The sequence below is a fragment of the Pogoniulus pusillus genome, chromosome 11 (genome assembly GCF_015220805.1).
Source record: "Pogoniulus pusillus isolate bPogPus1 chromosome 11, bPogPus1.pri, whole genome shotgun sequence".
NCBI classification, from domain to species: Eukaryota; Metazoa; Chordata; class Aves; order Piciformes; family Lybiidae; genus Pogoniulus; species Pogoniulus pusillus.
In genome coordinates, this window is record NC_087274.1 from 2143359 (window position 1) to 2160812 (window position 17454).

General features: G+C 49.4%; 2 long non-coding RNA genes across 2 annotated transcripts in view; one reads left to right on the top strand and one right to left on the bottom strand.

Annotated features, from left to right (window-relative positions):
- The first annotated feature begins 1057 nt into the window (after nucleotides 1-1057).
- LOC135179683 (uncharacterized) lies at nucleotides 1058-3632 on the top strand. The gene is made up of 2 exons (XR_010304072.1): nucleotides 1058-1417; nucleotides 1909-3632. It is a non-coding gene; the product is annotated as an uncharacterized LOC135179683 (long non-coding RNA).
- A 10407-nt stretch (nucleotides 3633-14039) lies between these two features.
- Nucleotides 14040-17454, bottom strand: part of LOC135179135 (uncharacterized) — a 77531-nt gene continuing 74116 nt past the window's right edge. The window contains exons 3-4 of the long non-coding RNA XR_010303925.1: nucleotides 14451-14712; nucleotides 14040-14253 (exon numbers count right to left, since the gene is read on the bottom strand). This is a non-coding gene — a long non-coding RNA (uncharacterized LOC135179135). The remainder of the gene's footprint in view (nucleotides 14254-14450; nucleotides 14713-17454) is intronic.

Below are 17454 nucleotides of genomic sequence, written 5' to 3' on the forward strand. Positions count from 1 at the left end.
AGTTCGGGAATGATTTGCTTTGGTGGCACCTCCTTGGGATCTCTCTTGGCTGGCTACAAAGGGTGTGAAGCAGAGCAGCTATTAGAGCTCATTACCAGGACTTGCCATCAGCAGGTGCTGAGAGCCATCCCACGGAGCGCTAGGTGCCATGCAGGGCACAGCAAGGAGCAGCCCATGCCACAGAGAATATGCAACTGTAGTGAGCAGTGTGTCTCAACTCCCAGTTGTAAAACATGTCTTGTGGTATCTATGTGCCTCTCAGTTATTTGGTCAGGTGGAACCAGGTGATCGTTAAGGTCCCTTTCCACCCAAACCATGCCATGATTCTATGATTTAGCAAATCAGACTCCAACCACAGCTTCTGCAGGACTTTACTACACAGCCATAAATGAGACCTTAGCTCTCTTTCCATTCCTCAAGCCAAGCCACTAGGTGAGCACCCTGTATCCACTGCAGAAGAACATCCTGTCTGCTGCTCGTGGTTTCAAGGTAAAGTCTGAGTATCTTGAGCACACCTCAAAGCAGAGCAGCAAATCCCAATTAAAGACTTTCATTTCCAAACCTATTTCATTCCTTTATGGTGAGAGATTGGGGTTTGGGGGATTGGTTTGGTTGATTGTTTGGAGAAGATGTCAAAGAAAACAGCCCTGTGAGCAGTGAGGCCAGCACAGCATGCAGCAGCCATGCCAGCAGTGTCTTCCTCACCACTCAGCATTCTGCAGACCTTATTAAGGGATCCCATTCTGTGCCCCTTCTTTGGACAGCCACAAATCACACTCACCTGCCACCAGAGCAGACCACTGACCACAGGCACAGGAAAATATCTTCACAGAGATCTCAACAAGAGCCTATTCCTTGTCCTGCCATTACTGGGGTAACCAGCATGACCCAGCTCTGACTGTGAGAGGGCCAAGGCCTTACAGCAGACTTAAGCACAAGAGCAGCCTGAGCAAAGGATTTCCTAGAGCTGAGCTGAACATCTGCTGGGTGTTTTTGCTGATTGCATCTGCATCAATAAAAGGATTGTTTCAAGAACAAGCATCAGCTGTGTGTTACATGGAAGGGAAAGGTGAAGGGAAGAGAAACCAAGGAGGAAAGTTGGTTGCTAAGGGGAAATGGAGGTCTGAAGAAAGACTTTTTGCCTCTTCCAGCAATTACAGAACCTCTGCAGCTCCCAGAAGGGAGAGCTCAAGTGAGCTGCCTGTCATAGCTGTGACTCTAGTGCTCATAAAGGTCAGCCTGGCCACAGGAAAACAGGCACAGCCAAATGCCAGGCATTTGCTTGGCTTTAAGAGTCATTTACTGCTTTAAAAGCTACAAATGAAAGGCAGCATGAAGCTGGAGCACCCCAGGACTTGAGCTTTCTCCAGCAGCACGGAGCACGTGGGAGGCTGCCTTGTGCCAGTAGCTCAGGGAGGTAAGGCTGGGTGTGGGCCTGGGCTCCTCACCTCCTCCCAGCTATCACCCAGCCTGCATCCTGCACCAGCCTTGGGAATGCTGGAGAAGACTCAGTGACTGGACAGGGATTAATCTGTGATGGAGAACAGAGGACAAGACAAGCTACTGATATGAGACATGCCACTGGGACCTGACAAGCAGTGTCAGGACTCTCAGGACCTCCTTTTTATTCCCAGCCTGCTGGATGGTCATGAATAGAAGCTCAATTCCTCAGCTTCCCCTCTGTAAAATTGACCTTTGTAAGGCGCTGCTACTGGGATGTTCTCCCTGCTGTGCTCTGCCTAGCATTATTTACACACATTAGGGCACAAATGGCTTTTTCTGGGTGGTGCAGTCATGGAGCTGCTGTCTCCAGTGGGCACTGCCTGTGTTGGGATCTAAGTACTGCATTTAGTCAGTTATTGGAAGGATGACCAGACTGCCACAGGGATTTTATTCTTTCTCTTTCAGGGCAGGCAGCCAAAGGATCAGCATCTACCAAGCGCTGCATGGACAGGGCACCCTGAGCACTCCCACTGGGAAGTGTAAGCCAGGATGGGCCCATGCAGGTCACCCAGACACGGAGCCTGAACTTGAATTGCTGAGCCCAGGGTTTGTCCCCATTCCCTGTGAGCATTTCCAGGGCATCCAGATGAAGCACTGAGCAGATCCCCAGCTCTCACTCTGGCTGGTGGCCAATGGGCAGCTCAGCCCTCCAGAAGCAGGCACTGCACCAATGAGCTAAACTTCTCTCTTGATACCATTAAAAACTTACTTCTGAGTAACTTTAAATTTCTCTTCTCAGCCTTTACTAACTGTTGTGACCCTTCAGTCCTTCCATCCCTTCCTCTAATTTTGTAAGTCCCAGGAGTCAGTGCCTGCTCTGGAAGCCCACACGAGTGCTGAGGGCACAACGCTGCAGCAGGAAGGAGAGCACCATGCTTTGTCTCTCCTCAGCAGTGCAGCTATTCCTAACGTCTCCTGCCTCAGCACCAAGCAGGAACTGGGGTTAGGAAGATCACGCTGTGTGAGAGCACCTTGGTGCCACATTTATCCTTGGTGGGCACAGTTCCTGACACAGCTGGTCTGGGATCAGTACACAGGACCAGACCCAGGGAGGGATTCGCAAGAGGGCAGGGGGCTGGCCGTGGAGTTGCTCAGCCCTGAAGCCTCCCACACTGCCCACTTGCACCGACACTTGCCAGGCAGGGTAAGTTCTCCCCTGCTCAGGAACAGACCAGCTTGGGTTTGCCACAAGAGGGAGCAAAACTGCCAGCTGGGCACGGTGGGCAGAGCTCAGCCCCCAGCCTGGGGACTCCTCGCCAGCCCTCAGCCTCTCATCACACCTCCAGAAGGTCACCAGGCAGCACTTCAGCAGACAACCTCATTTCTACCAAAGAAAGGTCACAGGGAGGCAAACCAGGCACAGGAAGGAGCCATGGAAACTAAGAAAGCAGTGAAGGCCGATGGGCACCTCCAGATTTCCCAGCTCCATGTATCTGTGTCTGGATAAACACATCCCCACACAAACACGTACACATCTGCAGGGAACCTTCCCTTCTGCCCCTAAAGGCGTTTCATTGTTTTGCTAATTCCCAGGATGTAATCTGGTTTGCATTCAGTGGGATGTTAAGCATCTAATTGTCAAGTGCTGATAAGCCATGAGAAATTTTATGACAAGATAGGCATCAGCTGAAAGGAGATAAAACACCTCAGATGTCAAGGTGTGATTTCCAGGTGAGATCAGAGATATTGGAAACAGAGCATGCCAGGGATGAGCTGCTGAAGTGCTACAGGTGGAAATGAGCAGATTGAGAAGTTTTGGATCAAACTCTGCTCTTACCAACTGCTTTGCCTTCCCAGCTGCACCGGGCACCAGCAGCACACACCTGGGTGATGTCACCACTTGGAAAAGGCCTCAAATGTCATGCTTTTCATGTAAAACCTGTCATTTACAGCTGCCACAGGTCTAAAAATGCTGCCAAGCATCCAGAAGTACCAGAGCAGGGCTATAAACATGTTTTTCTGCCTCCTTTCGTCTCTTCAAATGAGATGGAACTCACAGCGCAGCCCCAGCCAGTCCCTCATCAGCCCTGCCTTGTGCCCTTGGAAGTGAAGATCAGACACAGCTTTGCACTTCAAACTGACTTGTTCCAGCCCAAGTAACTTCTTGATCTTGTAATCACCACTGTTACCTTCTGCCCCCTCCTGCCTCTGTACACCACCAGCTCCTACCATGGGCAGCAAGACCTCTGAGCCCACTTCTCATGTCTGCCATAGAGGCCCCGGAGCTGCGTGACTCCCAGCGTGTCCTACCACCAACTTCCAATATGAGGGTGTCAGAGGCCACCCTGGGTCTTGGTCTGTTGCCTTCCCTATTACAATTCTTTAACTGTCAGTAGGCTGTTGAGCAACTTTGTCTGGAGCACCAGAACACAAGGGAAAGGAAAGTGAGTCCCCTTGGCACTGGGGCTTGGGTAAGAGCTTCTCCACCAGACATAGCATTGCATTGGTCAAGTCCTACTTATCTCCATGACCTTCTGATACTTGCTGCTTTCTGCCATGACTTTGGAACAGCAGATGCAGAGATTGGATTCTGTGATACTAACACACTTTGAGCTTTTGAACCTCAAGTACCACTTGTTTTGCTTGGCACTTCCTCTGTGACTGACCACACAGAGGTTGGTCATCTCGAGTAGTTCTGTGGTTAGGAGCTTCCAACCAGAGACGGCAAGTGACTGTGCACCTCTCCTTAATCTGCTTTGTGAGGGGGGAAGCTCAATAGGTAAGGGCCTTAGAAGTGCTGGGAACTTAGTGCAATTACTGGGAGGTGGTGAAGAAGAGGAATCTGCTCTGTGTGCCTCCAGCACCCAGCTGATCAGAGGCTACCTGCTCAGCAGGGACAAATCACCAGCTTGTGCTCTGCAACATTTGCACAAGGGGCTGGACAAGGTGACCTCTGAGGGTCCCTTCCAACCCAAGGCAGGCTGTGATTCTGTGAAATGCTCATCTTAGACACAACAAGAATGAAACAAAAAGGGCAGAGGAAAGATGTTCCAGCCAGTCCCTGGAGGTCAGAGAAAACTGGTGGGGCACACCAGAGAGGAGGAAAAGATGATTTGGTTCCCAGCTTTCTCAGCCTGCCCTTGTAGGAGAGGTGCTTCAGCTGCCTGATCATTTTTGCGGCCTCCTCTGGATCCAGGTCCATGTCCTCCTTGTGTTGGGGGCCCAGAGCTGGGCACAGCACTCAGATGTGCCTGCCATGTCCTGGTTACAGACCACCACAAAGTGGTAGGCAGTGCATCCGCTCCTAGTTCTAAGGAGCTGGTTTTCCCCTGTACTTTCTTTCCTGCTCTTTGCCAGAAGGTGGGAGAGGAAGGTGAGAAAGAAGCACTGTAAAATTCCCACATATTTTCGGGGCACAAAGCAGTTGTCAGTTGAGGAGGGATGTCAGGAGGGATTTTTAGAGCTCTGCTTTCAGCAGGTGCCAGGTGGCTCTGCGTGCAGGCGCTGCAGGCGCACTAACCGCACCGCCTGGCATTAGACTGCACACGAACATAAGCTCCAATTCCCAGCTGAATCAGAGCTGCCTTCAGCCCAGGGCTCCACCAGCCCTGACTGCCACTGGGGGCTGGTGACTCAGCAGCCACGGGTGACTCAGCACCAGAAGGTCGATGGAAGTGCCTGCAGCACTCCGTACCAGAGCTGAATCAGGCCCTAATTGCATTTTAGCCTGGAAAGTGAAACGCTGCTGCCAGCCCCACTCGGCGCTCCCAGGCACTTTGTGTATCTGCTCTAAACCAGCTTCGACTGTCTTTTGACAAAGGCAGCATTTCCCCACTGGCTGCTTGATCCAAAACGGGATGGATTTCAACACTTGGAGCTATTTGAGCTCAGATCTTCTATGTGTTGCCTGCAATTACTGCAGGGATCTGAGAGACTTTTGACATTAAATTCTTTGGCTTCAAATGAGCAGTTAGGGACACAAAGCTTTTTTTTCCTCTCTCCTCTCTTTTTTTTCCCCTTTTGCCTCAAGGTGGAATGTACATTCTTTGGGTCAGAAAAATCTGTGTACAGCCATTAGGACTCTGGGTACCCTCACTTAACATGCAATTAGGCATGGCCACAGCAGGTTTAGCACGACACAATTACTGATTTGAAGCAGACTCATCTGCTCACTCCTCATCTGCTCAGTCCATGGCCCATTCCCTGGCCACTAATCCCCCTTCTCCCTATTTCCACACAAGCCCTCTGCTATGCTAGGTGGATTTTTACTGACAAATAAAATACCTTAACAATACCAAGTTGTAGCTACTGCAAAGTGTTGTTGCTGCATTAACTAGCAGGTCAGGAAGGTTTAGTAAATTCAGATGATGAAGCAATTTCTTGCTTGCCTTCCTTTCAGAGTAAGCCCTCTCCTAGTTTCCTTCCTGGTGAGCTGGAGGTGTACATCTGCCTCTCAGATATCTGCTAGTTTTCTCTTGGATGAAATTCTTAGTGGTAAAAGAAGGTCATTAAAAATGTGACAGGGAGGGAGGTAAAATATTCAGTTGCTTTGCAAATAATTTTGCTCTGCTTTATTGCTCCTGATCATAGAATCATAGAATCAATCAGGTTGGAAGAGGCCTCCAAGATCATCCAGTCCAACCCAGCACCCAGCCCTATCCAGTCAACTAGACCATCATTGGCTTGCAACATCACTAACAGCCCTGCTTGGTTTGACAGAGGTGCCACAGCCTGTGAATTTCAGTCAGTCAGAAATTGACCCCAGTACATGGGATACCAGCAGAAGAAATGTCTACAGCATGTGTTTGTCAGAGGACAAAAGTCATCACAGGTCCTTTTCATTCTAAAAAAGGTATGACTCTGCACTGTGGAGGATTTAAACTGCAGCTCAGCTCTGTGTCTCTTCCCCATGTACAACCCAGAGGCACCCCACAAGCAATGGATCAATGCTGAACTAACCCAAGTAGCTCTGGAGACCTTATAGTTCAAGGGCAAAGTCCTACCACAGCAGTGGGCTCCTGAAAGCCATGTCTGATACCTAAAGCCATCCTTAAGAAGCATCTCCTGCATTTCTGATCAGCTTTGGGTCTGAATGGAGATCATGGAGGCCCTGACATCATTTTTTGCACTTCCAGAGTGGGGTAGTAGCAGGTGTGAGGTGGAGGTGCCACCTCTTAGAGCCTTTAAAAGAGGCAGGCCCAGGCTGTGTGTGCTAGGCAGCCCCTCTTGCAGATGCCAACCCTGCCACTTGGTGCCAGCTCTGACACTCAACCTGCATGTGGAAAAACCACAGCACACCCACACAGAGTCACAGGCTCCAGCCTCAGCTGGGTCAACTCAGCCCCTTATTTCTGCAGAGAAGATAAGCAGAGTCTGATGAAGCTTATCACCTGTGCAAGGGCAGCTCCTTGACATTAAAGAGCAGATAAGGCCATCAAAGTGCCATCTTCAGCCATTGCCTGCTTGCTGCCAGACCTGCTCGCTGGGGAGCTGAGGCTCAGAGCATCTTGCTGCAGTGACCACTGCGACGTGGCTACTGCTCACCACGCCTGCAAGCCTGAGGAGTCAGCACAGCCCTGGGGAGAAGACTCATTCCTGCTGTCTGCTTGCACATCAGCAACACCTTAGTCAGAAGCTTTGCCTGGAGATGCAACTGTTGTACCTACACTGTGTAGTACGCTGAGTGTGGGTAGTGGAAGCCCTTTACTTCCCAAACATATCCAGTTACTATTGCCTCCCCACCCTTCTGTTCCCTACAACATCACGTGGATAGGTTTGGGAAGTAAAGGAGTTGTGTCACATGCCGTGGTCTAGGAGGTGAAGATGGCCACCTGAGGAGAGTCACCTCACTAATCCCATTCCAATACCACAAGTGGAAAGAGAAAGCAGGCAGGTGAGCTGACAAGTTCCCCACCCTGGTGAGAACAGGAGATGGGAGGCACCACCCTTGGAGGCAGATGGGATGCCAGAGAGGAGGCAGAAGTGGATGAAAACAAAGTGAACCTTCTTGGGTGACTCAGGGGCAGGAGCGGGGACAAGACAATTCTCTGCCAAAGGCTTCATTTCACCCAGCACCACCTCGGGAGGACTCAGATGGAAAGAATTTCACTTGTGGGCAGGAGGGCAAGTCAGATACAGTATCTAAGCACCCACCCCACCCTTCCCTAGGCTTGTCCTAGGTTTTGGTACGCTGTGTGCAAATCTGGAATGCATTGGTAAATAGATGTCAAACTCTGAGCTGCATTGTCAGCCCCAAAGACAAGAGCAGCCCTCACTGCAGATCCTACTCTTTCTTTGACTCACGACCTGAGTCACAGCCCCAGCCTGGCTGGGTTTCCTCTAGCGAACACACATGGCACACCAATACAAGCAGTACTTAGCAACTGCAAGAAGCCAGCAGGGAGATACTGCTGCAGAATCCCACCCTGAACCGCAGCAGACAACCAGACCCACAGAGGGCACAGAAGGCCCCCAGCCCTTGCACACTCAATTCGTACTAGCCAGTGTTAGCCTGCGAGAAGGATTCCTCCAAACCACAGCCAGGTGCACCATTTCCATGGCCTTTGGCTAAGGTCTGGTTCAAAGTCCTTCTTTTACCTGGACAACCTCATTCCAGACCCAGACACTGGTTTGTCACAAAGCCAGCAGCTAGCATCCAGTGACTTCAGTAGATGTAAAGCGCATCTGTCACAGGCAGGGTGAAATGGGAGGCTGCAGGCATCACCTATAAGCTTCTGGGTGAGGCATTCTGCTGCTGGGCAGCAAACTCTTTGGAATCACAGATTTGTTTTGGTTGGAAAAGAACTCTGAGATCATCCACCAGGCAGACACAGGCTAGGTAGCCTGCCAGACATATTTCCTATTATTAGAGAGTTGCACCATTTTACTGTATCTTATTGCTCCTAACAAATAAGGCTTACTGTCTTTAAGGCTTGCCACTAGAGAAGAGGCTCTGGTAGCTGCTGCTGATACAGAAGACAAGGACCACAGGCCAGCTGCTGCTGTGGTGACAGCATGTTTCAGCACTGGCAGTGGACGCGTAGGAACAAGCAGAATACACCTTAGCACCTTTGCAAGCTCCACTGCCAGGAAATCGACCTGTTGCAAAATGCTCTCTAAACATCACACAGTTCTAACATCTGCACTGCCCGCTCCTGACCATGGCTGATAAACCCAAACCATCTCCTTGTGCAGAACAGCAATGTGGGCTGTGTTAGGCTGCTGGGAGGAGCTTGGTCCTCCCTGTTCCAAGACATTAGAATTTAGTCATATAAATCTTACTGAAGTGGCTGCACTGTGATACCAGTGTCACCACTTCCCCACAGAGGTTATTTGCCTTCTCATCCAGACACCAGACACACAGTTCCATTTAAAGCACACCAAAGGGCAGTAGAAATTTCCCCATCAAGTTCCAGGGTCCTATCAAAGCAGAACTCACTGCCCCTTTTTTGGTTTTGTTGTTGTTTTTCTGCTAGACATGATTTCACCCAAACCAAGCTGAAGCTCAGCAGGCTCAGTTCAGCACATGGGCATGAGCTTTAGTCCCAAGATTTCAGAATGTGCTTAAAAGCTTGGCTGGTACCAGAATTGAGCATCATTTCATTCATTATTTGTGGCCCCAAGAGTACTTGAGCTGTCTCTGGAGCTTGCCTGCTCCCCAGTACTGCTTTTGGCCTGTGGAGTTGCTTGCAACAGCAGCAATCCTCCTCCATTCCATTAATTATGGAGCTTGGATACGAGTGGACTTCCTCACGGTTTCTCCTCTCGCTGTGGAGAAAGCAGAGCCCCTAACAGGACTCAGTGGGGCTATTTCCTACTTCCAAAATAGAGAAAACAAAAACTCAGTGATTTAGTCCACTGTGAACCTATTGAAGACCGAAGGTCAGGCTCTAACCTCAGCTCCTCCACTGCTCGCCCAGGACGCATGCTGAAAACTTAATGGACTTGCTTCAGACGTTCCCCGGCACGGCTGAGATCAGACACTGGCCCACACGGTCTGGGCTGTGGATATTCTGAGCCAGACTCTTCACCCTCAGCCTTGGGAACGTTTTCATAATGGAGCATGATGTTTGCAAAAAGAACCAGTCCGAAGGTGGCTTCTCCCTCTGTAAAGATGCCGAGAGCGAAGGGGCACGGCGAGGGCTCCGTCCCCGCAGCGCGCAGGAGATAGCTGTACCTGCACCCGTCCGTAGGACAGACAGCTTCATTCCCACCGCCCAGAGGGGCTCTGCCGTGCCGTGCTCTCCGCAGCACCGAGAGAGGCCCTAACACACCCCGGCAAGGGCTTTCAGAGCTCAGCCCAAGCGCTTCATTAGGAGCTCATTAAAAGATGCCTGTTCCCTCAGCCTGGCTGCGGGCAGGCAGCAGAACAGGAGGTAATTGGAACCACTTCCCCGCTCTTGTATAAATGTGTAATGTAGCAGTCAACGTAAACCTTCGCCTCGCCTGCCAATGTTGCCATACAAATCAGCACACCAGACTTGGCAGCGGCTCAGCCGCGTTTGGCACAGGCTCTCAGCCAGTTCGTTTCACAGTTGTTAAGAAAAACAAATCTGTATCATGAACGTGCTTCACAGCACTCACGTTTCTGCTTTGCTGCTGCGGAACAGAAATGCAAACAGCAACAACAGCAACAACAAAAAGGAGGCAGATTCTGCCCTGATTTACTTTGGTGCAAAGCCAGAGCAACTCCACTGGTTTGATTTTTCCCGGTTGAGGCTGCGCTGTCCTTAATCACACTGTGGCTCTGGCTCTGACATAAGGGATGATTCAATTAGGTGAGATCAGCCTTGAGTTGGGTTTCTTTTTTCCCACCGTGTCATTAGCATCAAAATCTTATTCACAGAAATTAACAGCATTCCTAACAGGGTTATTGATTTTGCTACATTCCGCGGCAGAACTTTTCACAACCTCATTTCAAAAGTTCATTAACTGCTGGCAATGCTCTGCTCTCCGTTAAGACAAGCAAGAAAGAAGATCATTTGGTTTTAACTTTGAAATCATTTTCTAATTTGCATCCACTCAGGAAAAGTGTTTTGATTTGATTTTTTTTTTTTGTCTTGTGGTTTGTTGTTTTTTTTTTCTCAGCAAATATCCTCAGCTCTCTGTGAAAAGCTATCACTGCCTTAAATCTGGTTATTCTTTGTAAGGAGAGAGATACTGCAGACTCTTCTGTTATAATTTGCAGCATCAGATAAAAGAAAGTTAAGGATCAGATGGTACAAAGTAATGTTGTTTGTAAGAGGTTTTAAGAGGAATCAAAGCTATGTTCAGTCCTAGGGCGTGCATACAGCCAGCAATTTGTCACTCTGCCAGTAACAAGGGTAACTTCAATAGCCAATAAAGTAAGTTCAATTTCATTTAGAGTCTAATTAATTTCGATGGTGAGGACTGGATGCTATTTGAATCACATATACTTAATTTAATGTTAATTAAAAGCCTAATACTACACTTTGTCCACCAGCCAGCTACTGACAGCACTACACGGTGGCAGTTGGAAGCTTATGATAAAATCCAACACATGTACCTCCTGAAATCATGTCCTTCCTACATTTAGGACATGGATTTTCTATACTTTAGCTGCTTACAAACAATACTGCCTGTAAACTCTGCCCACTTCAGAGCCCTATCAGGAGAGCCTGAGGGAGCTGGGGGTGTGCAGCCTGCAGAAGAGGAGGCTCAAGGGTGACCTCATTACTCTCTACAGCTATCTGAAAGGAGGCTGTAGCCAGGTGTGGTTGCTCTCTTCTCCCAGGCACCCAGCAACAGAACAAGGGGACACAGTGGTGTCCAGGGGAGGTAGAGGCTGGGTGTTAGGAGGAAGTTGTTGGCAGAGAGAGTGATTAGCATTGGAATGGGCTGCCCAGGGAGGTGGTGGAGTCACCATCCCTGGAGGTGTTGAAGCCAAGTCTGGAGGGAGCACTTAGTGCCATGATCTGGTTGCTTGGCTAGGGATGCGTGCTAGGTTGGAGTAGATGAGCTTGGAGGTCTCTTCCAACCTATGATCCTTCTTTGCATGGCTGGAGGCTGAGGGTTTACCAATACTGCATGCCACAATGCTCTGCAGAGCCCACAGCAACTCCTCCTCCAGCTCCATGGCAGTACACAGACAGACCCCTCCTTGAAAATGCAAAGTGAAACACAGCAAAGGAGCAGAAGCTTTGAGGAAGAAGATGAGTCTGGGAAAGCAGAGAGGATCCTGGCCCAGCCACATCAAAGCTGGTTGCAAGACACAGCCACAAAACCTGAACATCACCAAACTTTAGTTCAGCCACAGGGGCCTTAAGAAAGAGGTGTTTTAAGCATGTGGTCTGCAATGAAATGCACCATGCCTGGAAATCACACACCCCAGTAGAAAGCCATTGCAGAGGAAGCATCAGCCAGCCTGGTGGGTCTGTAAGGCCTGTCAGTAGCCTCTGCCACACAACAGCCCCCAACAGTCAGTGATTTGGACATGTCTCATCTCCTGGAAATGAAGCTAGGTCAGAAGTGAAGAACAGTAGTTGCCTAAAATAGGGTTTTCTGCACAGCAGTTACGGGAAAAGAAGGAATGTGGCAGGCCAATGCCCTTTGCCTGGCTGCTGGGTGGGAAGGGTCCAGGGACCTTTTCTTAGCTACTACACACCCAACACCTTACAAAGGGAAGGCTTCTTCTTAGCTCAATCAAAGCTCCACCTTACTAAGACATTCCTTCCCCTCCCCTTTTGCTGGAGGTGGCTCAGAACCTCTCTGCTCTTTACTTGGAGCCTGTCCTCTAGCTTCCAGCTTAAATCCATCCAGGGCCAGTTAGAAATCCTTGTCCTCTGGCCAGAACTGGGGTTCAAACTGATTCAACCCCATAGAAATTAATGAGGGTTTGTTCCCCATTGACTTCAACGAGCCTTGAATTAAGGCCCTGTGTGTGGACAAAAAGGTTTAGGGCAGTTTTTGTAAAAGGAGAGTTTTATCCTGTTGATCTTGGCCTCTTTCCTCAGCCTGCTGTGAACTGTCTGCCTTATTTTAATGCTGGATTCTCGTCCCTCTCTAGTGCAGAACTCCAACTGAAATGCAGGACAGGCTTGCCAAGTTGTTATTAATTACTCTAGTTCTCCAGGCTTAGTCCTGGAAACTGATCTGCATGAGCTCAGAGGTCTCTCTTCAAGGATCTCCTTTCAGGACCTAGGCTGTAGGACTACAAAACCCAGCACCAAAGGGACCAATCTGATACCATTCCACTCTGTCACTGCAGTGCCACTGTGACTCAGAGGAGCACACAAGCACAGCATGGCTGTTTTCATTGGAAAGGAGGAAACCAGCAGGGAAATGGTCCTGTCCAGGCAGCCTTGCCCTGGAACTGAGCTCTCCATGCCAAAGAACCAAGCCTTTTCACTTGTCAGGGTCTCAGCACAACTCGGTCGTGCTGGAGGAGGGCACAGCTGAGCTGGGCTGTGTTCTCTGCCAGGCCTGCCAGCTGAGGAAGGGAACAACTACTGTGGAATTTGACTTCTATGGCTGGAGCACAGAATCCTTCTTATGCTAGGGAACAGCAAGCTGTGGCACAGGATGCAGTGAGGTCAGGGGTGTATCAAAGACTGGATGAGGCACTCGGTGCCATGGTCTAGGTGACTGGACAGGGCTGGGTGCTAGGTTGGACTGAATGATATTGGAGGTCTCTTCCAACGTGGTTGATTCTATGATTCTATGAATATGTGGGCACTGGGAAATCCTCCTTTAATTACAGAATGGGATTGGCTTGCCCTGCCATCACTGTTGTGCCCAGTACTTGGTGGTGCCAGGACCACATTAAAAGCAAGTCTTGGATACATTTGGGTTGTTCATTTTAGGTGAGTGGGGGAGGAAAGGGGGGAAAAACCTGCTTTGCAGTAGAAACAGAAAAGTCTCAACTAGTTTAGAGAAGTCGTGAGCTCCTCAGCTAGGCCACAGGCATTTTCTAAGGCAGGTCAGCATGTACTTTGCTCCCCAAACCTGAAATGCAGAAGTAGCCACGTTAGGTATTTGCACAGTTACGTAGGCTGAGCTTAGACCTCACTTGTCCAGCAGGTCAGATGTCTGCAAAAATAAGTAAGAACCCAAAAAAGCATGACATCAGCCAGAACTGCTTATTCTGCTCCAGATTTGGCAGGTAAAAATCAGCAAGAAACCAAGTGCATTATGCTGCCTGGGCTCTATGCCTGTTTCCCATCATGTAGGGAGACAGGCCAAATCCTTGACACAATAGCAATTTTTGCCCCATGCCAACTATTCCCAGCCCAGCAGCGTGAATGCAGAGCTGTCTCCTGAGGTCATGGAACTCTAACGGCATCCAAACTTCAACGACCATCCCTGCTGGGGAAGGTGAAATGGCTCTTACACGTGAGACTGTTCCCACCAAGCCTTTGGATTCATGCACAAGCTGTCAGAAGAGATGTTAGAGTGACAACAGACCAGGACACCCTTGGCAGAGCCATGGCTCACGCCAAGCCTCATGTAATGCATGGACCAGTGGCCTGCAGAGAGCCTGGAAAACAACTGGGTCAGAAGCACTGCTAAGCAGCCCAAGATCAGGTATCTGTGAGATGTGACATCACAACTGTCAGTCAAGTGACAAATGACTTCTATTTCAATGTGCTCCACTTGGTGCTGTGATAACAAAAGCACTGTACTGTGATCTGCCATGGGGACAGGGACATCTGACAATGGCACAGAGAAGAGTTCAGCTGCTTAACTGCTATTCCCTGCAAGCACAGAGAGCTCTTCCTCACCTTTCTGGCTTATCATCATGTTCTCCCCGGTAAAACTTGAGGCCATTTGCTCTGGTCCTGCTACTTGTTACTAGGGAAGAAGAGACCAACACCCACTTCACTACAACCTGCTAGGGAAGAAGAGACCAACACCCACTTCACTACAACCTGCTTTCAGGTGACTGCAGATGCTGGCCACAGCAGGTGTGCACAAGGCCAGCTTATGCCAAGGGACTGCAACCTGCCTGCACAGCAGAAGGGAGCAGCCAGGCTGCTTGAGTCTCATACCTCCAGGACACAGCATCCAAAATATGCTCCTTCTGGTTAGGAAGCTCCTGTCCTCCACTCTTTCCACTCAGTTGAGTCAGCTGGGAAAGGGTTCCCAACACCAAATAAGCCTCAGGCAGACATCCAGATTTCCAAGCCCTTTGCCGAAGGGGAAACTGTGCTGCTGCTCTTCTAAGTGCTCTGTGATCTTGCACTTGCAAGGCTTCTGGAGGCTTTTTCCTCCCACTGCACATTAGCAATTCGTTGAGTGGTTTCTAGAGGTCTGAAAGAGAGCAGACAGGCAAACTTCTACCACAGGGCAGGACAGCATGGAAGCACTACAGAAACTTCCCCCAGAGACCATCAGTAAGGCCAGAGCAGGAGTCAGTGGCCTCTGCACCCTCCCAGAGATGGCACAGCCAGAGAGAGTGGAGATGGGCACAGGTAAAAAGCCTGCATCTCCCCAGGGAGAAGAGCTGTGCATCTTTCAAAGCTCCTCAGACATCCTATGTGACCTCGGGTAAGTCACTTCACTCGCCCAGGTTCTCTCCAGGTAAAGCAGTAATAAGGCTTCACAGGAGACTCAATTCATTAACTCTGAAAGGATTCAAATACAGCAGCAAAGATTCTTTCTGAATATGCAAATCCACAAATGAAGCAGCACTGGCAGAGGAGGAGAAAGCATGGGTGGGGCTGGGAACCTCCAGAATCTGAAGTCTCCCCCAGCACCCTCCTCCTGTGACAGGTTCCTGGAAAAGGTTGTTCTGATACACACACTGCTCTGGAAATGGGAATTTGGTTCAACAGCTCAGTATTACCAATTACCACTTCTAAATTTACTAATCCTGGACACAAACCCATCTGTGCTCAGCAAAACCTGCAAGCTCCCAAGCTCTCACACACAAACAGAAGCCATTCCAAACACCCTGCTACATTTAGAAGGCTGCTCTGAAAATCTGCCTCTTAGGATCACCTTCGGTTGCTAAATAAACTTGTCTGGAGATTAAGCATAGCCTGCACAAAAATAGTTACAAACCAGCTTTATGACTCTGAGCAGAAATGGGGGTTGGGAAAGAAGCTTGCTGCATTCTTTTCACTTAAGTTGAAATGGTAAAAAAAAAAACAAACCAAAACCCAACAATATAAACTCTGTAAGCAGATTCTTCATGGTAAATAAATATGCAGAGATGCAGAGAATGCTAAGTGATCGTTTTTAGAACATTTATTTTTGGCAGGATAAACACTTTCAGACCCCAAGCAACTTCTCAGTGTGTACAGAATCTCTCACTGTGAAAAGAAAACAAATAGCTGAGTTCCATTTGTTGAAAGCAGGACTTCTTTTCCTGACTGTTTAGAATGAAGCTGGCTCACATTTGGAGTGCCTTGGACCTTCATTGTTTAGGCATCAGTCCCCAGTGGTAAACATCCTACAATATGTGTATAATACAGCAACTATTTTTGTACTTCAAAGCCTTCCCTCATAATTTGGGAAGGTGCAGGATACAAACAACCTCTTCTTTCCCCTTCTAGGGCACAGTGGCTTCATTGCTTGTCTTGACCTAGCAGAGATCCTTTGTTGTCCCACACTGGACTCCAACTACTCAGAAATTAAACACAAACACCAGAGAGCAAATGGCACTTGAGAACTGCAACTCTCTTGAGAAGCAGCAGTGGAATCCAAGAATCCTAGAATGGTGGGGTTGGAAGGGACCTCTGGAGATCATCCACTCCAACTCCCCTGCCAATCCCTACAAGGTCACCTAGGGCAGGTCACACAGGAATGCACCCAGATGGGTCTTGAAAGCCTCTAGCGAAGGAGATTCCACAACCTCCCTGGGCAGCCTGCTCCAGGACTCCAGCACCCTCACAGTAAGTAAGTTTCACTCTTGTTGAGGTGGAACTTTCTGTGCTGCAGTTTGTATCCATTACCCCTTGTCCTGTCACAGGACACCACTGACAAGAGTGCCCCACTCCTCTGTGCACAGGGAGGTTTAACACTGGAACTCACTGTTGACTCTTCAGGATTGAATATCCTGCAGATGAGGAAATCTGGGACAACAAGGAGAAGTGCTTGGCTGGTATGGAAGATCACAGCTCCATGGGCAGTGCCCAACCACAGTACCAGCTACCATCACTCCCCTCTCAGAGGACGCAACTTTCTTCACGTTAGGTAGAGGAACACAAAGCTCAGGAGCAAGGTTGAGAAATGCATCTTCTTATTTGGAGCAGCCCAGTGGAAATCTGGCTGCTCAACACTCCTGCAAACACCCAGCTGAACTGTCCCATGCGGCGTGGCCAGGCAACCAACAGCCAACATCAGGCAGGGATCTGGGAGCCATGGGCTTGCCAGGAGAAGTAACAGGATCGTCTGGCACTTCTCCTGCTTCTCAGCCACAAAACCTTCTACCTCTCCTAACAATTACATATGTGGGTTTCCTTAACAGTTTCGTTTTACATTCCTGTTTAAACAGCACAGGGAAAAGGAAGAGGAGACCTGATGTGGAAGATTGGTTTTGGAAATGTTGAGCAGTGTGGACTTGCCAACTCCTGCTCCTCCACTCAGCTCACTGCAGACACACTGGGCTCTCACCGAAGCGCTATTTTTAGACTGGACGTCAGATTTCACAGCAGAGACTGACAAGGCTTTTCCCTGAGAAAAAAAACAACCTGGAAAATCTGCTTCCCTCCTTGTGCTGCTGGGAGCTCCACCACTGCCACGCCAAGCAAAGCTCCAAAGGACCCAGCTCCACAGGAGTGGCTTGTTCAGCAAGCATCAGGAGGTTCCCAGCACTAGGGAGATTTGTAGGTCCTTTACACCTGAGACCTGTGGAACCTGAAAACGCTCTGGGGAGATACTCTGCACCAAAACCCAGCACAGAAGCCAAGCAGGGCTTCAGAAAATGCAGCTTCCCAACAAAATCCTTCAGCTGCAGCCAGAGTTTCCAGGCAGCTCCTCTGGGGCACAGGTAGCTGTGGAGCCACAGCGTCAGAAGTTTTTGCTGCTGCTGCTCCCAACCCAGCTTGG